General features: G+C 37.0%; 1 protein-coding gene and 2 long non-coding RNA genes across 6 annotated transcripts in view; 2 read left to right on the forward strand and 1 right to left on the reverse strand.

Moving 5' to 3' along the window:
- Positions 1–20,981, forward strand: part of LOC139954995 (uncharacterized) — a 341,522-nt gene that overhangs the window by 103,732 nt on the left and 216,809 nt on the right. The gene's annotated exons all lie outside the window — the stretch shown is intronic.
- LOC139954994 (uncharacterized) overlaps positions 1–20,981 on the reverse strand; it is a 72,855-nt gene that overhangs the window by 19,324 nt on the left and 32,550 nt on the right. The window lies entirely within an intron of this gene.
- LOC139985042 (uncharacterized) lies at positions 275–17,686 on the forward strand. Its single transcript, XR_011799264.1, has 3 exons — positions 275–3,737; positions 6,413–6,455; positions 16,707–17,686. It is a non-coding gene; the product is annotated as an uncharacterized lncRNA (long non-coding RNA).

Here is a 20,981-nt window from a genome sequence, read left to right on the forward strand (position 1 = left end):
CTCTTCTTAGAAGAGTTGGTCTTGATAACATTACTGTATCATTACAATGGTTGTACAGATTGAGGAATGAGGGTGAGCGTGCGGAAAGGAGGGAGCTTATTAAGAACAGAATCATTTACAGAGCACCAACTGTGCGGTAATCTGTGATTGTTTCCAATCCGATATGGTACGGGGCTGCGAGGCTGTCCAAGATTGAACACATTGAGTTGCCCCCTGTTGACCTGTCACGGCCGGCCTTCGTTCACAGTTCCTTGCGGGATAGGCCTTGAATGCAATTTTTGGTTCCTTGCTTTAGCAAAAGGAACCTATGCAGTCAGGTTGGCGTATGTGTGTGTGTATGTATGTGTGTGTGTGTGTGCATCTGTGACACTTGCTTGGGTACGCTCTATCTCAATAAGGGAATGTTGGATTGAGGCCAAACTTGGACTATAGATCCGCCATATGGAGAAGGTGTGCCCTATTGTTTCTGGTGCCCACAAAGGTCACCAAAGGTCAGTTATGGTCCAAAAACCGAAAATATTAAAACTGCAATAACTCCCAGTGCCAATGTGCGACAAGGTTGATATTTTGGGACAAGTTGTGAACTGGTTAGGGGAGCATTTTCAAACTTAACGGTCATGTGATCCGAGGTCACCAAAGGTCAATTAATGACAAAAAACTAGTATTTTTGCAATAACTTGAGAACGAAATGTCTGGTAGGGTTGGGAGTTGCCTCAATGTAATCCAATTGTCGACCCACATCCGGGTGACCCTTGACCTCAATTTGACCTCTGGTGACCTTTTCGTGTTTTGGGGATTTTTACAGTTTCGATGTTATTTTCAGATGTCAAAGGTACCTTCTGATCATAAATGTCATCAGGTTGACCCTGTGTGACCTTTTTGTGGGAAGTTATATGGGGTCAAAGTTTTTCGGTCGGAGTTAGGATGGCTGTACAGACTTTCCGTTTTGTTTTTTGTAATCAGGAGATTAAACTACATCTGAAATCAAGGTCAAAAGGTCAAAGGTCACATTAGAAAAAATGTGCTTATTTAGGGAGGAAACGAACAAAAAATAAAATGTCTGGTTTTGATGCTAGATTTGGATATCAAAGGTACCTTCCGATCAAAAATGTCAATGGGCAGACACCCGTGTGACCTTCGTGTGCAAAGTTATACAAGGTCAAAGTTAATTTTCAGACATTTAATGCAATAAAACCCCCATTGCCAAGATGTGACATGGTTGATATTTTTGGACAAGTTGCAAATGGTAAAGGGGAATATTTTCAAACTTAACGGTCATGTGATCCGAGGTCACCAAAGGTCAGTTAATGTTAAAAAACTAGTATTTTGGGGGGAGAAAATGGGCAAAGAAAGAAATGTTTGAAATTTTATAGTTTAATGCTATATTCACGTCACACGGATCAAAAATGTCAATGAGTTGACCCAAGGTGACCTTTGTGGGTTCAGTTATATGAGGGCAAAGTTAATCTTCAGACATTTACTGCAATAACTCCCAGTGCCAGGGTGTGTCACGGTTGATATTTTGGGACAAGTTGCAGATGGTATAGGGGAATATTTTCAAACTTAACGGTCATGTGATCTGAGGTCACCAAAGGTCAATTAATGATAAAAAAGTAGTTTTTTGCAATACCTTGAGAACGAAATGTCCGTTAGGGTTGGGAGTTGCTTCAATGTAATCCAATTGTCGACCCGCATCTGGGTGACCTTTGACCTCAATTTGACCTCTGGTGACCTTTACTTGTTTTGGGGATTTTTACAGTTTCGATGCTATTTTCAGATGTCAAAGGTACCTTCTGATCATAAATGTCAATGGGTTGACCCCCGTGTGACCTTTGTGTGTTAAGTTATACAAGGAAAAAAGTTAATTTTCAGACATTTATTGCAGTAACCCTCATTTTTTTAGTTGACAAAGTCCAACATGGCTATGTATTAGGACAAGTTGTGAAACAAATAGGGGCACATTTTTAAAAATAGCATGAGGCTATACTAACATTGATAACAGTTGCAATACCTATGCATATAAACATGGTCAGTAAAAATATTGCCTCTTGTTACACCTCCAATGAAGTTCCATACTACAGGCCAATATAATACCCCCTCCCCCCTTAAAAGGTACCATACATGTCTTACTCAACTTTCCCACAATCATTAATCATACTTTCACAGATGTTTTATACAAACACCTACTGTATCTTGATTGTGTGTACTGGACCAATTTGACCCTTTGATAGGGTATAATGCAGAAGCTATTATCATCAATTATAAGGAGTCTAATGATAGATTGCTTGGGTTTTAAATTTGAGTCTGTGTTGAGTGAGAAGATGCTGGTGTCCCTAGTATCAGGGAGTTCTAACTACCAAATCCCTGGGTGACCTGATTCGGAGTTAGTAAGTTGTACTTACAAAGTAGTATTGAACAACAGGTGATCACTCTGCTGCTAACTTCAGAAAGAGCCAGACTCAATAATACTACATTTAAAACACAGCATTCAGCCTACAGGACAGTCTTCTTCAAGTACTTTGTTAATACTTCAATTCAACTTCAACTTGTTCTGTTTCACTGCAGTAAGGTATGTACCTTTGTTTTGCATTTAATATAAATGTAAATTAATGTAAATTTATTACTGGATACTGGATAAGTTTGGAATGGAATCAGGATTTGTGAATAAACAAACTTTGAAGTATATCCAGCTAGTCAAGTATGCTAGCATAGTACTATTAGTGTTAAAATCCTTTCATAATAATAGTTAGGCTTTCAGTTCAAGTATTCATTTGTAATTTAGTAATTATACAGTGCTGGCAGGAACCAGGGCCAGTATATTCAACCAATTTACAAGTTTTAAGAACTGTCTAGTCTAGTTTACTAGTAATGTTAGTACTAGGTTAGTCTAGAAGTATGCAACTACCATACTGTTCCATGGAGCATGTAAACAATTCTTTCCCAATTTTTCATTGAATATAGTTAGGCTTCAAGAACTTTCAATTATGAGTTATGTTCAAGAATTGTGTTATTTATGGGTTATTCTGTCTGAAGTTTTGTTTTAATTGAGACAGATAAAAGAATAAATATGGAAATTAATCCTTTCACTTTGAGATTTCTTTTATAAATTAAGGGTTCGAATTCAATCTGGTGCTATATTTTGCAACTTAAAGGACTTTACGTTCAAGAATTGTCTTATTTTTTTGGGTTATTAATCTGTCTGGAATTGCGTTTTTAATTGAGACAGATCAAACATACAAAAAATAGCAATTAACCCTTTTACTTGGAGAAATTTTTGAGAAATTAAGGGTCATTAGATGCAATCTTGTGCTATATTTTGCAACTGTAAATGATTGATTGTGTTTTAGAAATTTTGGTTTGAACACTTTTTTTAACACTCCACATCCCATCTGGGGGGAGGAGGCACAATGTGTCTGGAGAGGGCACATCCACCCCCCATACCCGGCAACACATAGGCATAGCACTGCATTCAGGTAGTTCCTCCAACATGAACATTTTGTTCAATTTTACTTTCTTACTCTTAGTAAGACTGTCTTATAGCTATTGATTTTGCCTTTTTTGATCAGTGTTGAAAGAAAATTGTAATTGAATTTCATTTTCAGGAATTTATGCTGGTGAATTCAGAAAGTGACACAGACTGATAATACAGCCTTCAGTACAGTCCACGGGACAATCAACAGTCCACTTAACTTCATTTCAACTTCATGCTTCAACTTGTTTAGGGTCGCTGCAGTAAGGTAATACCTTTGTTTTACATTTAATATGATAAATGTATTGCTGGATACTTCTAAGTATGTAATGGAATCATGATCAGTTTACTTTTTGAAAAAACAAACTTTAAATTATATCCAGCTGGTCAAGTACTATTGCTATAGTATTGATATTACTTGTAAACAGCCTACTCAGTCTAAAGTACTCCTAGCTTTTAATCTATAAGTAGTATGTAGGTTATATCAAGGTGACATCCCTATGTTCCGATGTCTCTATGTTCCGACGTCCCTATGTTACGACGTCCCTATGTTTCGACGTCTCTATAAGTTCCAAATTCTCTCTGTTCCGACGTCTCTATGTTCTGACAAAAAAGAAAATTCAGGGCAATTTTTGTTATCCACAACTTTGGTTGTACCAAGAGAAGTAGTTTTGTAACCCAAATTTCTGGGGACCAATTTTTTAGGAATACATTTTTTGGGACCAAATTTTTTTTGGGACTCAATTTTTATTTGGACCCCCCATTTTTCAGACCAATTTCTTTCAAGAATTTGGTCCGAAATCATGTTGGTCCAATAAAATTTGGTCAGAAATCATGTTGGTCCAAAAAAAATTGGTCCGAAATCATGTTGGTCAAAAAAAGTTGGTCCGAAATCATGTTGTCCAAAAAAAATTTGGTCCGAAAACATGTTGGTCCAAAAAAATTTGGGTACGAAAAAAATTTGGTTTGAAAATTGTTGGTCAAAAAAAAATTGTAGTGTAAAGAAAATAATTTGGTCCAAAACAATTTTGGTCCGAAAAAATGTCCTGAAACATGTTGGTCAAACAAAATTTTGGTCCGAAAAAACTGGGTCCGAAAAAATGTTGGTAAAAAAAGGAAAGTCCAAAAATTATTTTGCATTGCCCTCAATTTTTATTTGGACCCCCCATTTTTCAGACCAATTTCTTTCAAGAATTTGGTCCGAAATCATGTTGGTCCAATAAAATTTGGTCAGAAATCATGTTGGTCCAAAAGAAATTGGTCCGAAATCATGTTGGTCAAAAAAAGTTGGTCCGAAATCATGTTGTCCAAAAAAAATTTGGTCCGAAAACATGTTGGTCCAAAAAAATTTGGGTACGAAAAAAAATTTGGTTTGAAAATTGTTGGTCAAAAAAAAATTGTAGTGTAAAGAAAATAATTTGGTCCAAAACAATTTTGGTCCGAAAAAATGTCCTGAAACATGTTGGTCAAACAAAATTTTGGTCCGAAAAAACTGGGTCCGAAAAAATGTTGGTAAAAAAAGGAAAGTCCAAAAATTATTTTGCATTGCCGGAACATATAGAGACGTCGGAACTCAAAGTCAAGTAGTTAATAAAAAGCAAACATGATAGTTAATACCATTTATCTCAAAATGTTTATGGCTAATCACACAGGAGACATGTATCCAAAGGATACAGGCTTGTACTCAGGTTGTAGCGTAGCTGCAGGTCTGTACAATTATCAAACAAGTTACTACTATACCTGGTAATCAGTTATCAAAATTCATATATATCCAGCGTCTCTAACTGGTATAAAAAGGCCTTGGGTGGCTCTAATTATGACCTTAGCTGTTAACAAGGCCACAAATGATCATAATCAATCTCCTCATTTGGTATTAAGTCAAATTTGAATAAATTCTTTATATCAATTGCACAGTTATCACAAGTTTAAAATGTGGATGTTTGACCCCATGACTTGACTAATGTTATTGTCACCAAAAAAATCTACTGAGGCAGCATATCATGCAATCTTAAGATTGTTATTGTTAAATCTGCTTCAGCCTTCAGGAAGAGGGGTCGTTTGTCCCCTCAGATTTTTCCCCTTGCCCTTTCAACCCACTTACCAATCCCACTCAGATCTGGTACTCATTACAATTTCTGTAATCAGGTTTCAAATTGCAATATTTTCAGAGGTTAGATATTTTACAGTTGTCCCCATTTGATACATGTTTACACCTCCCAAGAATCTAGTTTGTCTCCCGGTTGCCCCCCCCCCCCAACTCCTTCCTGGCTTACTTAGGCTGTTGTTGCCACTGGTGAGATACCTCATGCTTTATCCAAACATTGAAGTTGGCTTTTGGACAATTTGCCAACTTTTGTACTTGAGAGGTCAAGCAGCAGTCTCCACTTCAGATTATTATCAGCAGTGATGAGTGATAGAATGCATGCATGGATGGACATTAAGGTTGGGAGTTAGCTATTGCAATCCAATAGTTGACCTGCATCTGGGTGACTTTTGACTGGTATTACTTTCTTTGGTTATTTGAATGTTTGTATCAATTTTTGACAGATCACCTATAGTAAATATATGAACATAATTTTTATGGTGACATTATGAATTTGATACTTAACCACAGACAAGGTAAACATGACTAAATACCAAGCTCCAATAAAAACTTACATCCTTTCCATTGTCCACTTAATAATATATATAGGCAATATATATAGCTCCTCCGACATAGCACCTAGACGTTTGACACACACAGGGTACTGATGACATGACTTAACTTCTTTATCCATGGAAATAGTGAGATACAGTGGTGGCGCTACAGGGGGAGGGGGTCATTTGTCCTCTCAGATTTTTCCCTTGCCCTTTCAACCCCCACTCAGGTCTGGTACTCTTAAAAATTCTAAACAATTTTGCTATCCAAATATTCATATATTTTTTTTTTTCATTCTCTTCTAGTTCTTGCTGGACCCACTGATATCTGAACAAGCCATACAGCATTGTAAGTATCAACTGTTAAGGTGGATATAATTGATATGTTGTTTACAGGTTTTTAGAATTGTTAACACAATATAAAGAAATTATTGAAAACTAGTATCTTAAAGTATTATTAAGCACAGTACTGACAATACAAAATTTCTGCAAAACAATACCATATTCAAACCACATATATATACTAGAAAAGCAACCACAATATTGAAGCACAAAATTTACAGGACTACAAATTAAAAATTTCAAAAACATGAGCATAAGAAAGGACTAGCAGATACTGAAAAGAAGCATAGGAAGTACTGAACAAAGCATAACAAGTACTGTAAAGTACTTGGACAAGCATAAAGGACTGAAATGTACCAAAAACGCACAAGTACTGTAAGATACTGAAGAAAAGTACCACAAGTACTGCAAGGTACATAAAAGGCATAACAAAGTTATTGTTGCATGCATAAAAAGTGCAACAAAATACTGAAGGACATATAGAAATTGCTGGAAAGAACTAAAAATTGCTGTAAAGCACCGAAAAGAGCGATAAATAGTGAAAGTACTAAAACAGCAAAAAAACGCTACAAATTACTAACAAAGCATAATATCAAGCACTGAAAATACTCCTTTAAAATACTCACCAAAACCTGGAAACTCCTCAAAATTAATGCATAAAAAGTGTTGCAAAGTTCTGAGGAACATATAGAAAATGCTACAACAAGGTACAAATTGCTGAAAAGAGCTAAATAACATCAACAGTACAAGAACTGCTATAAATTACTAACAAAGCATAATACAAAGCACTGAAAATACTCCAAATAAAATACTCACCAAAAATATATGTAATAAATGCTGAAAGAGCTAAAAAATTCTGTAAAGCACTCAAAAGAGCTGAAAATTGCTGAATAGCACTGAAAATTGCTGGAAAGAACTGAAAAGGGCTGAAAATTGCTGAGAAACACTGAAAAGAGCTGAAAATTGCTGAAAAACACTGAAAATTGCTGAAAAACACTGAAAAGAGCTGAAAATTGCTGAAAAAAGCTGAAAATTGCTGAAAAAAGCTGAAAATTGCTGAAAAGCACTGAAAGGAGCTGAAATTGCTAAAGGACTGAAAAAAGCTGAAATTGCTGAAAAACACTGAAAAAAGCTGAAAATTGCTGTAAAGCACTGTAAAGAGCTGAAAATTGCTGATAAGAGCTGAAAATTGCTGAAAAGCACTGAAAAATGCTGAAAAGCACTGAGAGGAGCTGAAAATTGCTAAAGGACTGAAAAAAGCTGAAATTGCTTAAAAGCACTGAAAATTGCTGAAAAAAGCTGAAAATTGCTGTAAAGCACTGAAAAGAGCTGAAAATTGCTGAAAAGCACTGAAACGAGCTGATAATTGCTGAAAAGCACTGAAAAGAGCTGAGAATTGCTGAAAAGCACTGAAAATTGCTAAAAATTCCTGAAAAGCACTGAAAAGAGCTGAAAAGTACCGAAAAGAGCTGAAAATTCCTGAAAAGCACTGAAAATTGCTGAAAAACACTGAAAAGAACTGAAAATTGCTGAAAAGTACTGAAAAGAGCTGAAAATTGCTGAAAGGCACTGAAACGAGCTGATAATTGCTGAAAAGCACTGAAAAGAGCTGAATATTGCTTAAAAGCACTGAAAATTACTAAAAATTGCTGAAAAGCACTGAAAAGAGCTGAAAAGTACCGAAAAGAGCTGAAAAGCACTGAAAAGAGCTGAAAATTGCTGAAAAGCACTGAAAAAAGCTGAAAATTGCTGAAAAACACTGAAAAGAACTGAAAATTGCTGACAAGTACTGAAAAGAGCTGAAAATTGCTGAAAAGCACTGAAAAGAGCTGAAAATTGCTGAAAAGCACTGAAAAGAGCTGAAAATTGCTGAAAAGCACTGAAAAGACCTGAAAATTGCTGAAAAACACTGAAAATTGCTGAAAAGCACTGAAAAGAGCTGAAAATTGCTGAAAAACACTGAAAAGAGCTGAAAATTGCTGAAAAGAGCTGAAAATTTGCTGAAAAGCACTGAAAAGAGCTAAAAATTGCTGAAAAGCACTTAAAAGAACTGAAAATTGCTACAAAGCACTGAAAAGAGCTGAAAATTGCTGAAAAACACTGAAAAGCACTGAAAATTGCTTAAAAGCACTGAAAAGAGCTGAAAATTGCTAGAAAACACTGAAAAGAGCTGAAAAGCACTGAAAAGAGCTGAAAATTGCTGAAAAACACTGAAAAGAGCTGAAAATTGCTGGAAAGCACTGAAAAGAGCTGAAAATTACTGAAAAGCACTGAAAAGAGCTGAGAATTGCTGAAAAGCACTGAAAAGAGTTGAAAAGCACTGAAAAGAGCTGAAAAGCACTGAAAAGAGCTGAAAAGAGCTGAAAAGCACTGAAAAGAGCTAAAAATTGCTGAAAAGCATTACATCAAGCACTGAAAATACTCCAAATAAAATACTCACCAAAAACCTGGAAAATTGCTCAAAATTACTGACAACTCGACAAGTACTTTTACAGAAAACAATTTAAAGCACTCAAAAAGCACTTAACAATATTAACTAGAATTTCACAGGGATACAAAAAGTACTTGAATTCCAAGCATTGCAATAAAAAACATTCCAAGAAAATTAACACACAATTCTGATCAAGTGCTTGTGATAGATATCAAAAATCCAGAACAGCATTTACAGTCAATCACTCTGCACTACTATCCCACAAAAACTGTTGTCCAAAAGCAACTGTTGAAACTCTTGAAACAAAAGAAACTGTTGTCCACAATATTCTGTCATGCCACGAACAAAAAAATTAAGTTACAGACAGCGAAACAAGACAAGAAGAGAATCCAAGCAAAATATAACATCAAACCAAACATGCCAGTCACAACAATCTGCTAATAAAACTCTCTCTGAAAAAGCAGTTGAGCAACACTCAGTTGGTCAATCGAACATTACTGATATTAACTTGCAAAGTATACACACTCATGACGCCTTTACTTTCTTCCCTCCAGATGACTTATGGCGTGATGGAAAGATTGCTATATTAAAGCAGTTAATAACAGACAATAACGAGCAAATTCATACCAGTTCTTATCCAATTTTCCCAAATATTTGCAGTCCAATATTATATACTAATACTGCAAGACCATGTAATATTTGGAGAATAGTAGGTGATGGGAATTGTTTCTTTCGATCTTTGTCATTCATAATAACAAAGTCTGAAAATAATCATCACATCCTAAGACGCTTGATAGTGCAATCTCTTCTGGAATGTGACCTACCATCTACTAGTAAATCTGTTCAGGATTATATTCAAACATCCCATATGTCAGATGATTCAGTGTGGGCTACTGAAGTGGAAATAATGACTGCTGCAAAACTGTTACAAACTGACATTTATACATATGCTGTATCTGGTAGTGAATGGAAATGGCTACGATTCCCAGCATGTGGTAGTCTCTCAGAAAGAATAGATACAAATAGACGTGCAATTTACATACAGAACACAAATAGAAGTCACTTTGATGTTGTGTATGGACTTAATAATACTGATCTCTGTCTTGTAGCACAGAACCTTGAATCTGCACAACCAAAAACAACAAGAGATCGTGTACAAGAAGAACTGAACAGACAAAACTTGTGGCAACAAATTAAAGATGAACAGAAACAGAAAGTGAACATCACTAAATTACCTCCCAGTAGTAGCTGTTCCAACAGTACTAAACGGATGCAAAAACTTAGAGCAACTAACAGTGCATACAGAGAACAAGAAAGGAAAAAAGACATTATTTACCAAAGAACTACAAGACAAAACAAAATGTACTGTGAAGAACAAATGCAAAAGAATATAAAAAGAATGAAAACCAAGAGGACAGATTGTGTGTACACTCAAAATGAAAGAACAAGAAATACAAAGCGAATGAAAGATATCAGACAACAACTGGACTACTCTCAAAATGAAAAAGTACAGAACAGGAAACGAATGAAAGACACAAGACAAAATGAGGAGTACTCTCAAAATGAAAGGAATCAAAACATCAAACGGATGAAAGACACAAGACAAAATGAGGAGTACTCTCAAAATGAGAGGGAAAAAAACATCAAAAGAGTGAAAGACAAAAGACAAAATGAGGAGTACTCTCAAAATGAGAGGAAAAAAAACATCAAAAGAGTGAAAGACAAAAGACAAAATGAGGAGTACTCTCAAAATGAGAGGAAAAAAAACATCAAACGAATGAAAGACACAAGACAAAAACTGGAATATTCTCAAATTGAACAGAAACAAAACATCAAACGAATGAACACTATTCGCAAAAATGACACCTACTCTGTCCCAGAAAAACAAAAGAATCAAGAACGTATCGCACAAGCTAGAACAGATCCACAGTTTGCAGCTAATGAAATCAAATCCAAATACAACAAGAGAAACAGCTGTAACACTTCATCAATTCAACAATTGCAAGAAGGCTTTCTCAACTCTATTTCAGTAGGTCCAGAATATGTGTGCTGTTGTTGTGAACAGTTATGGTATAAAGAGAGTGTCACTAGCTTTGTACAGAAAACAGCAAAATCTACTTTCAGCATTGCTTTACACAATCCTTCTATCGACAACAAATTGTGGATTTGTAGTACCTGCAAGGAATATATTAATTCTGATAAGATACCACCGTTAAGCCTTAACAATAACATGAAGTTTGTGACAATTCCAAAAGAATTACAATTGCATTCTCTTGAAGAGAAATTAGTAGCTCTTCGTATACCATTTATGCAAATTAGAGAACTTCCTAGAGGAAGACAATTGAATCTGAAAGGAAATGTGGTAAATGTTGCAGCTGATGTGTCAAGTACATGTAGACTATTACCACGCAAGCTAAATGAAAGCATGACTATTCCTGTCAAGTTTAAGAGAAAACTTTCTTATAAGCACTCAGTTCAAAGTGAAAATGTCAGGCCCAATAAAGTAATTGATGCTGCAAAATGGCTAGTTGCAAACAGTCAATTATACAAAGATGAAAGAGTCTCAATTGATGAGAGTTGGAATGAAACGATACAGCAGATGGATGATGATTGGCACGAATTCATAGAACCTCTTGAAAAACAATCTGACAAAAATGAGAATGCTGACTTACCAGTAGGTGCAACTCCTTCAATTCAAAACAACAATGCAGACAATCCAGATTCAGATGATGATTGGACAGAAGCTCAAAGTGATGACATGCAACTTACAGGTACATTAGATACTATGCTTACACCAGAATTTCAGGAACAAAGCCAACTTGCTTATTGCGTAGCACCAGGTGAAGGAAATAGACCTATGGGCTTATTTCAAGACAGTCTTTCTGAAATACTTGCATTTCCAACATTATTTTGTGGACAGCCAAGAAGTGACAACAAAGTTAAGGTACATTACAGCACAATTTGTAAGTGGGAACTGCGTCACAAAGATAGAAGATTTGCCAAATCTGTCCAAAACATATTCTACAAAACCAAGAAGCTACAAATAAACCAAATACAGCAGAAAGTAACACTTAGTATGCGAAAGAAAAAAACACAAGGGAAGAAATTAACTGCTCAACATTTCAAAACAAATGAAAGTATCAAGCAAATCTTGACCCTAGATGAAGGATTTAGAGTATTCCGAACATTACGAGGATCCCCTCCCTATTGGGAAAGGTCCAAGAAAGAACTGTTTGCAATGATTCGACAACTTGGAATCCCAACATGGTTTCTGTCATTCTCTGCTGCTGAAACAAGGTGGCTTCACCTACTCAAAATCCTTGGAAGAACAATCAAAAACAAACATTTCACAGATGAAGAACTTTTAAACATGAATTGGAATGAGAAATCTGACCTTATCCAGAGTGACCCTGTCACATGTGCACGTCACTTTGATTACATGTTTCGTAGGTTCTTGAATAATTTCCTGTATAGTTCATATCATCCAATTGGTGAGATCATTGATCATTTCTACAGAGTTGAGTTCCAACAGAGAGGTTCCCCACACATTCACATGCTCGTTTGGGTCAAAGATGCACCTTTATATGGAAATGCAGCTCCTACAGAAGTAGCATCTTTTATTGATCAATATGTCACATGTAACATACCTGACACAGTCAACCAAACTGTTAACTTGCAATCTCACAGCCATGCAAAGACATGCAGGAAAAAGAGACAAGGTGTTTGCCGCTTTGGGTTTCCTATCCCACCAATGCCTAGAACCATGATTCTAACACCATTGGAAGTTAAAGGCAATGACAAAACTACAGAATTGTACAAGTGCATAAAGGCCTACTTGGATGATTTGAAACTTGCTGAAGACATTACTGACACATTTGAAGATATGTTGACAAAGTTGGGAAGCACAGAAAGAGATTACATTCTGGCTATACGTTCATCCATAACATCTGACAAAATCTTTCTCAAAAGATCACCATCTGAAGTCAGGATTAATGGTTACAATAAAGTCTTGCTAGAAACTTGGAGAGCTAATATGGATATTCAATATGTGCTGGACCCATATGCATGTGCCATGTACATTGTATCTTACATTAGCAAAGGACAAAGAGGTATGAGTAACCTTATGCAGCGTGCAACAACAGAAGCAAGAGAAGGGAACATGGACATCAAACAGCAAGTACGACACATTGGAAACAAATTCCTTAATCATGTTGAAATGAGTGCTCAAGAAGCAGTGTATTTGGTATTACAAATGTCACTCAGAAAAGCCTCCAGGCAGTTTGTGTTTATAAATACCTCACCATTAGAAGATCGAACAATCCTGATCAAACCATTGGAATATATTCAACAGTTGCCAGATTACTCGACAGATATTGAATGTATGGGACTTATCAGGAAGTATGCTGCCCGACCTAAAGCACTACAACATTATTGCCTTGCAGACTTTGCAGCTTGGTTCGATATCACTGGTGACAACAAGAGCAATAAGAGTACTAATAATGATTATGAATTAGATGAAAATGATGATGACCCTTCTATCAAATTGAACAAAGACAGCACTACCCATGACTATGAATCACATGATAATGCCGATGACCATGATATGCAGGATACTGGTGAGGTCAAATGCTATACTGTTGGTGCATTAAACTTTAGAAAAAGAAACAAAGCCAAGATCATCAGATATGTTCGGTTTAACAAGGAAAATGATGCAGAAAAGTACTACAGAGAGCAACTGATGTTGTTTTTTCCTTGGAGATCTGAGAATAATATCATAGAGTCATGTGATACGTACCAAGAACGATACCTTCAGGTTGAATCCAAGATTAAAGACAAGGAAGCAGAATATAACCACAGTGGAGATATCATTGACCAGGCAATAGATGATATTGAAAATGAAGACCCTGAGATGTATGATGAGATTGCACCAAATACAGAACATATGGAAAAGGCTCATCGAGATGAAAAGGATAAACAACAATTGAAAATCCCTTCCAATGAATCACCTGAATTGTATGATATTGGACAAGACATTGGGATTGCAGTCAATAGTGCAAACATAGAAGAATTGCAAAAACCTCGCTTGCCTGATTCCGAATACAGAAGTCTAGTACGCAGCCTCAACAAACAACAGAAAGACTTTTTCTACTATGTACTGCATTGGTGTAAAACAAAACAAGAACCAATGTACACATTTCTCACTGGCGGAGCTGGTGTAGGAAAATCTCAAGTATTGAAAGCTCTGTACAATGCACTATTGAGATACTATTCTAGCCAGCCTGGAAGCGATCCAGATGATACTCACATTCTTCTTATGGCACCAACAGGCAAAGCAGCTTATGGTATTAAAGGCAGTACCATTCACAGTGCTCTACTCATTCCAGCTAGTCAAGGATTTCATTTCAAGGCATTAACATCAGACAAGCTAAACTCACTTCGTGTGAAGTTCCGAAATTTGAAAATCATTTTCATTGATGAAATATCTATGGTTGGTAATGGAATGTTTACATACATAGATAAAAGACTGCAACAAATTATGGGTAGCAAGAAAATATTTGGAGGTGTTAGCATTATTGCTGTTGGTGATCTCTTTCAACTCAAGCCAGTGTTTGATGGATGGATATTTAATGATCTAACTCATGATTATGGTCCACTTGCATCTAATTTATGGAGAGATCATTTTATGGCCTTTGAACTAATTGAAATCATGCGACAAAAAGATGACCACAGTTTTGCTCAACTTTTGAACCGATTAAGAGAAAATAGACAAACAGATGATGATTTGAAGCTGCTGAACACTAGACAGCTTACAGCCGACAATGTTCCATCAAATGTTACACACGTTTATCAGACAAACCTAAGAGTGAATGCACACAATGATGAAGTTTTTTCCAAACTAGACACTCTCAAGCTCACAATTAGATCTCAAGACGTTGTCGTAGGTGATGTCCCAAACACAGTCAAACAAAAAATACTGACTTGCATACCGAACAACCCTCAAATGACAATGGGATTATTCACTGAACTCTCCTTGGGCATTGACCAACGAATTGACCTCTGTCTCAATGTTTCAGTTGAAGATGGAATGATTAATGGTGCTTCTGGTATCATCAAGTATATAGAGAATGTACATGATCAGAACATTCACACTATATGGGTACAGTTCGATGACATTAGTGTAGGTAAAGCATGTCGACACTCTAAAAGAGAACTGTATCATTCAAAGCTTGCTTCAACATGGACACCAATATCAAGAAGTAGTCGACAGTTCAGGATTGGTCGCAACAAAAATGCAGAAGTTATGCGGAAACAATTTCCCCTGAGACCAGCAACTGCAAAGACAGTCCATAGATGTCAAGGAGATACAATGAAAGAGATAGTTGTTGATATGTCAGGTGCTAGATCACAATGTCACATCCACTATGTTGCATTAAGTAGAGTGACTTCCATAAATGGATTATACATTCTTGAGCTTAATCCTGAAAAAATTAATGTCGATCGAAATGTTGTCAAGGAAGTAGAAAACCTTCGTTCCACACGATCATTGAAAATATGTAGCCATGCATTTGAAAGTACGGACAACACCACCATCATTCATCAAAATGTAAGATCACTGAAGAGACACATTTCTGACATAATTCATGACAGCACAATCACATCTGCTGATATTCTTCTTTTCACTGAATGCCATTTATCAGAAGCAGTAACAAATGATGAGCTGTACATTGAAGGATTTACACTATTCAAAAACATCCCATCTCATGCTCCTGTCTCAAATTCCCCATATGGCACTGTAATCTACACTAAGAATAATATCACAACACTCACTGAACATACACTGAATACAAATAATATTGAAATCTCCCTGACAACCAAAGACACATGTGCTGGAACTATTCAAATTGCACTAATTTACAGGTCTAATAAGGTTCCCATGCAACAATTCCATGATGCATTGAGTAACTTTCTAAATCACATAGATCATTCACAACAAACATTGATTATTGGTGATTTCAATGTTGATGTACTCCAAAACACACCAGAAAAAAACAGCCTTCTCTCTTTATTCACAAGAACTTTCAAATACAAACAAATCATTCTAACGCCTACAACAGATTATAACTCATGCTTAGATCATATCTACACAAATATTCCTACAAGTAAAACAATTGGTAGTGGAGTACTTGAGAGCTATTACAGTGATCACAAAGCAACTTGGATTTCTCTGCAAAACACAACAAGTTAAACCAAAATATGTGTACCATATGTCTTATGTGCTCAACTTTGAACAAAATTTAATCAAATTTGAACCAAATTTTGAAGTAACTTGAAGAAACTTTTATATTTCTTTGAACTAGAACAATATCCAGCTAAAGATAACAAGGTATCACGTTTCATTACTGTCTGCATTTTGTAGCGACACAAACAAAACTTCACTTGCAAGCAACAGAATGTTAACTTTTTCAGATGTCCGCATGCAGTTTGGACGAGTCTTCAGTGCCTTTAAATCCAAGTCCATGCATATCTATGACAATCAAATTTACAAAATTTAACTTCTCCAGTAATCAAAGCAAACTTGAAAACTTGTTTACAGAGGCCAGCTGCGCACCCCGTTGCCAGTCCTATCATTACGAATAACATAATCGAGAAATATAATAATTGATGTGGTTATATTGTTATGAAACCAGTTTTTCATAGTTGCAGCAAACCTAAAAGAGCATTTCATGAAAAACACAATAGGTCATTAACTGTTCATGATTTTTTCAGAGACTGCAGGTATTCAAATGAATTAACATAATATTTGTTTTCACAATCTTTTCATTGCAGATTCATGAGCCATAAATTAGGCTCATAACTTCAGCAATCGTGAGCGCAGAAATGGACCAAAAGAACATACAGTTCACCATACTCAATTAAGATGAGTTACAATAGCTGACCCTCCCAACTGATAAAACGGACAGCTTTCTTGAAGGAGCCACCATAGTTCAGAAGTTTAAGTTCATATATTTTACAAAACAACAGTACAGTTTATATCTACTATTTGAAAAAAATAAACAATATCAATGTATTTAAGATATCTGAGTATTTGTCCTTTTTCAGTAATTTGACAAAAGTTAATTTTCAGACATTTAATGCAATAACTCCCAGTGCCAAGGTGTGACATGAATGATATTTTGGGACAAGTTGCGAATGGTATAGGGAAATATTTTTTAAACCTAACGGTCATTTGACTCAAAGTCACCAAGTGTCAATTAATGTTAAAAAACTAGTATTTTGGGGGAGAAAATGGGCAAAGAAAAAATGATTTAAGTTTTATAATAGTTTTGATGCTGTATTCACATTTCACTGATCAAAAATGTCAATTGGTTGACCTCCGGGTGACCTTTTTGTGTGAAGTTATGTATTCAAGTTCAAAGTTAATTTTTAGACATTTAATGCAATAACTCTTAGTGCCAAGGTGTGACACAGTTGATATTTTGGGACAAGTTGTCAATGGGGTGGTAGAACATTTTCAAACTAAACGGTGATCTGAGGTCACCAATGTCATCATATCTGTTGACCCGCTTGTAGGTGACTTTATATTTCTTACATTTTTGACGTCACATTCAGATCTCAAAAGTGCCTTCCGATCAAAAATCCGATCACAATTTGTGATCACAAAAGTGTTGGCTATAGCGTTGGTTATTTTATGGGTACAAGTACGACCACAATTACTTGGACTATTTGAGCCCAATCTTGCTATGATAATATTATGTGTATTGTCATATACCCCTACGCAAGGAACCGCAGTGCCCTTGGGTTCTTGTTGTACAGGGACGCCATTCTGCCAAAGTATGGCGTTCGGTGCATTCAAGGCTGAATGGTTACAGGCTCCGTGATCTGGCCTGGAGGATTGCACACGGTGCCTTGGTGACCAATCTGTAAAGGTACCACTGGCGATTACAGTCCGCGAGACCGAAAATAAAAAAAGGTCCGCGAGACCGAAATTCAAAAAAGGTCCGCGAGACCGAAGTTAATAAGGGGTCAACTTTTAACCTCTAGCCCGTAGCAGTTGACACAATTTCCTCATAATAAATGTTAAAATAATTTAACTTCCGAACATTTGTACATTTTGTAGCACAAACACAAACAAATGCTTCTGGTTTTCGGCAATGTGACAGGTATTGTTTTTTTTTTGTTTTTTTAATACCCGTAGCGTCAACCTATGGTGAGGCTCACATTTTTCCGGCAAGGTTTTGGAAATTTTGGGCAAAGAACGTCATGCCCCCTTCCTAAAGTGAAATTCTTCCGTAGACTACCGGAGTCCCCCACCTACCCACCCACCCCCACCATGTCTCAAGACCCTGTATACACCACTACTCTACCCAGGACGCCGATCAACATTTTTCGCATGTTGAGAATATTAATCAGATTCGGGTTTGCTCGTCCCCCTTAAAATGTCGATGATATCGCCGCCAATGTTAACAACTATCAACAATAGGCTGTTGGCAATGAACGTCGAGTTAGTAACTTGGAACAACCGAGCTGGACTCCCTGGAACAACTGCCATAGTCAATCATACACAAATCAAGCATAGTGTTGTATTACGCATTGGCCAATGACGTTCGTAGCTTTTAAATATTCATATTATGGGCGAGGTTTATTTGGATCCCAACGAAAAAATATCTTCGAGAAAAACAAAACAGTTGAAAGTTACATTTTTCGACTTTTATGCCACCATTTGAAGTAAGATTTGAATAGATAAGCTAGTTATGTATGCCGTTATGGCATCGTGGATTCAGTGAGGTTGAGAAAAAAATTAAACAAAAAGACGCAAAATGCTGCTTTAAAGTCCAGACATTGGACAATAAACAAGAGTCATCCTACTGGAGAAATTATAAAAGAGAACTATGTTTGTCTTTCTGATATAATATGTAAAAGAACATGTAAGAGAATTCAAACAGGAAACAAAATCTGCTGATAATATGATCATGATGAAACTGGCAAAACATTGCACCAGATCGCATCTATATAAGGACCTTTAATTGTTCAAAAAAAATCTCAACAGAGCCCCCCCCCCCCCCATATCAATCTCAAAATGTGTCCCGCTTTAAATCCCTGGCTACATCGATGTCGTGGGGCGTAGTAATAGTTTCGGTCTCGCGGACCTTTTTTAAATTTCGGTGTCTCGGACCTTTTTTTAATTTCGGTCTCGCGGACCTTTTTTACTTTCGGTCTCGCGGAATTCCCCCCCCCCCCCCCTCATTGGCGATTGGGTGATGGACTGTGCCCTAGGACCGGCTGTGACAGCTTAGAGAGTACTGCTCATGTTTTTTGGCATTGTTCCTTTGTTTTAAACTTATGGGAGTGGTTCCAGACCTGGACCGACCGTGTAACGGGAGACCGTTCATAGTCGGTAGGACAGGATTTTGTTTTATATGGGGTGGATCCTCGAGTTTGTTCGGTTGCTGTGTTGCACCGTATTATTTTGGTATGTTCTATTGTGAAAAAAACTTGTTTGGAGGAATAGATGTGATGTGGTTTTTAGGGGAAATCTGCCAGTTGGCAGGCAGTCCTGGAGGCGGTGAAGTGTGACATTCGCCTTCAGGTTGAAGGCGATTTTCGCCGTCTATCTGGGCTGCCTTTTTTGGACGCTGGTGTGCTGGGGAGGGGTGTTTCGTTTCGCTAAGTGCTGGTCGTCCTTGTGTGTTTTTTTAATTGTTTGAGTGGGTGGGTGCATGGTTGGGGGTATGTCTCTGCAGGTCGGTGGGCGTATTTACTTTTTTGGCTTGCTTGACTTTGTTTGTCAGATTGGGTTGGTTGGGTAGTGCCGTTTGGCCGTGTCGTTTAGGATCCCGCATGGCGGGTGACGTAAAAACCACATTGAACGTAACATCACAGAATTTTCTATTTTCTTTCCCTGTATCAGAAGAGCGGGGTGTTTGCAACAAAGCAATTCAGGCAAAGTTATTTCCTACTAGAATATAGAGGAGAAATAATTTCTCCTGAGGAGGCATCCAAAAGAGCTAGAACCAAGAAATATGGCAAGACCTTCAAGTACTTACTTTTATGAGAATGGTGGAACTGTAGAATGGTAAGTTAAAGGAGGATAGGTACTTGAGAGCAGTGGCGGCGGAACCGTACTGTACTGTATTGTCTTATTTTTATGTTCCGCCGAATTCCCATATTGGGATAGCGCCACCTATATTGTTGAAATAAACAGACTTGTAAATGGCAACCAACTGTTTCACGTGTTATTATTATCATGACCGGTTTACGGCCACCACCGGACATGACAGATGGCGAACGAGGATGGGATCTATGAAGTTTAGGACATCGGTTAGTATTAATGAATTTCCGATCCGGACGTGAACGGTAGAAGGGTAAACGCGACATTATTATCCCCGGTTTAGGAGTGCAGTAAAGACTGCCTAACATAAACGTCAATGATAAAGTGGTAAGGATAGGACTATACATTTCTACACGAAAAAACATAGTATTGGTTACAGATAACATGGCGACCAATATTGGAACAATCGAAACATTTAATGAAAATGTAGAAGACTGGCCTACCTATGTGGAACGGGTAGAGCTGTATTTTGCAGCTAATGACATTCCAGAAAGTAAGAAAACGCCAGCATTGCTAAGTTTAATGGGTAGTAAAACCTATACTTTACTGAGAAACTTGATGGCTCCGGAAAAGCCAGCAACTAAAACGTTCACCCAGATTGTAAAAACACTGCAAGATCACCTGTCACCAGAACCATTATTAATCGTAGAACGATTTCGTTTTCACAAGCGAGCACAATATGAAAATGAAAACATTGCAACATTTGTAGCAGAACTAAGAAAGCTAGCAGAGAGGTGTCAGTTCGGCACAAATTTGGATGACTCTTTGCGAGACCGGTTCGTGTGCGGATTGATGAGTGAGAGTACACAAAAACGGCTTCTAACACAAAAAACATTAACGTTCATAAAAGCTGTAGAATTGGCAAAGGTGATGGAATCAGCAGCGAAAGAATCCCAGGAATTCCGCAATTCCGAGACCAGTGCTAGTGCTCACCGAGTAGCACCACAACGGGAAACGAAGCAGAATGTAAATAAAGCAAAATGTTATAGGTG

This window comes from Apostichopus japonicus, chromosome 17, assembly GCF_037975245.1.
Source record: "Apostichopus japonicus isolate 1M-3 chromosome 17, ASM3797524v1, whole genome shotgun sequence".
In the NCBI taxonomy this organism is placed as follows: domain Eukaryota; kingdom Metazoa; phylum Echinodermata; class Holothuroidea; order Aspidochirotida; family Stichopodidae; genus Apostichopus; species Apostichopus japonicus.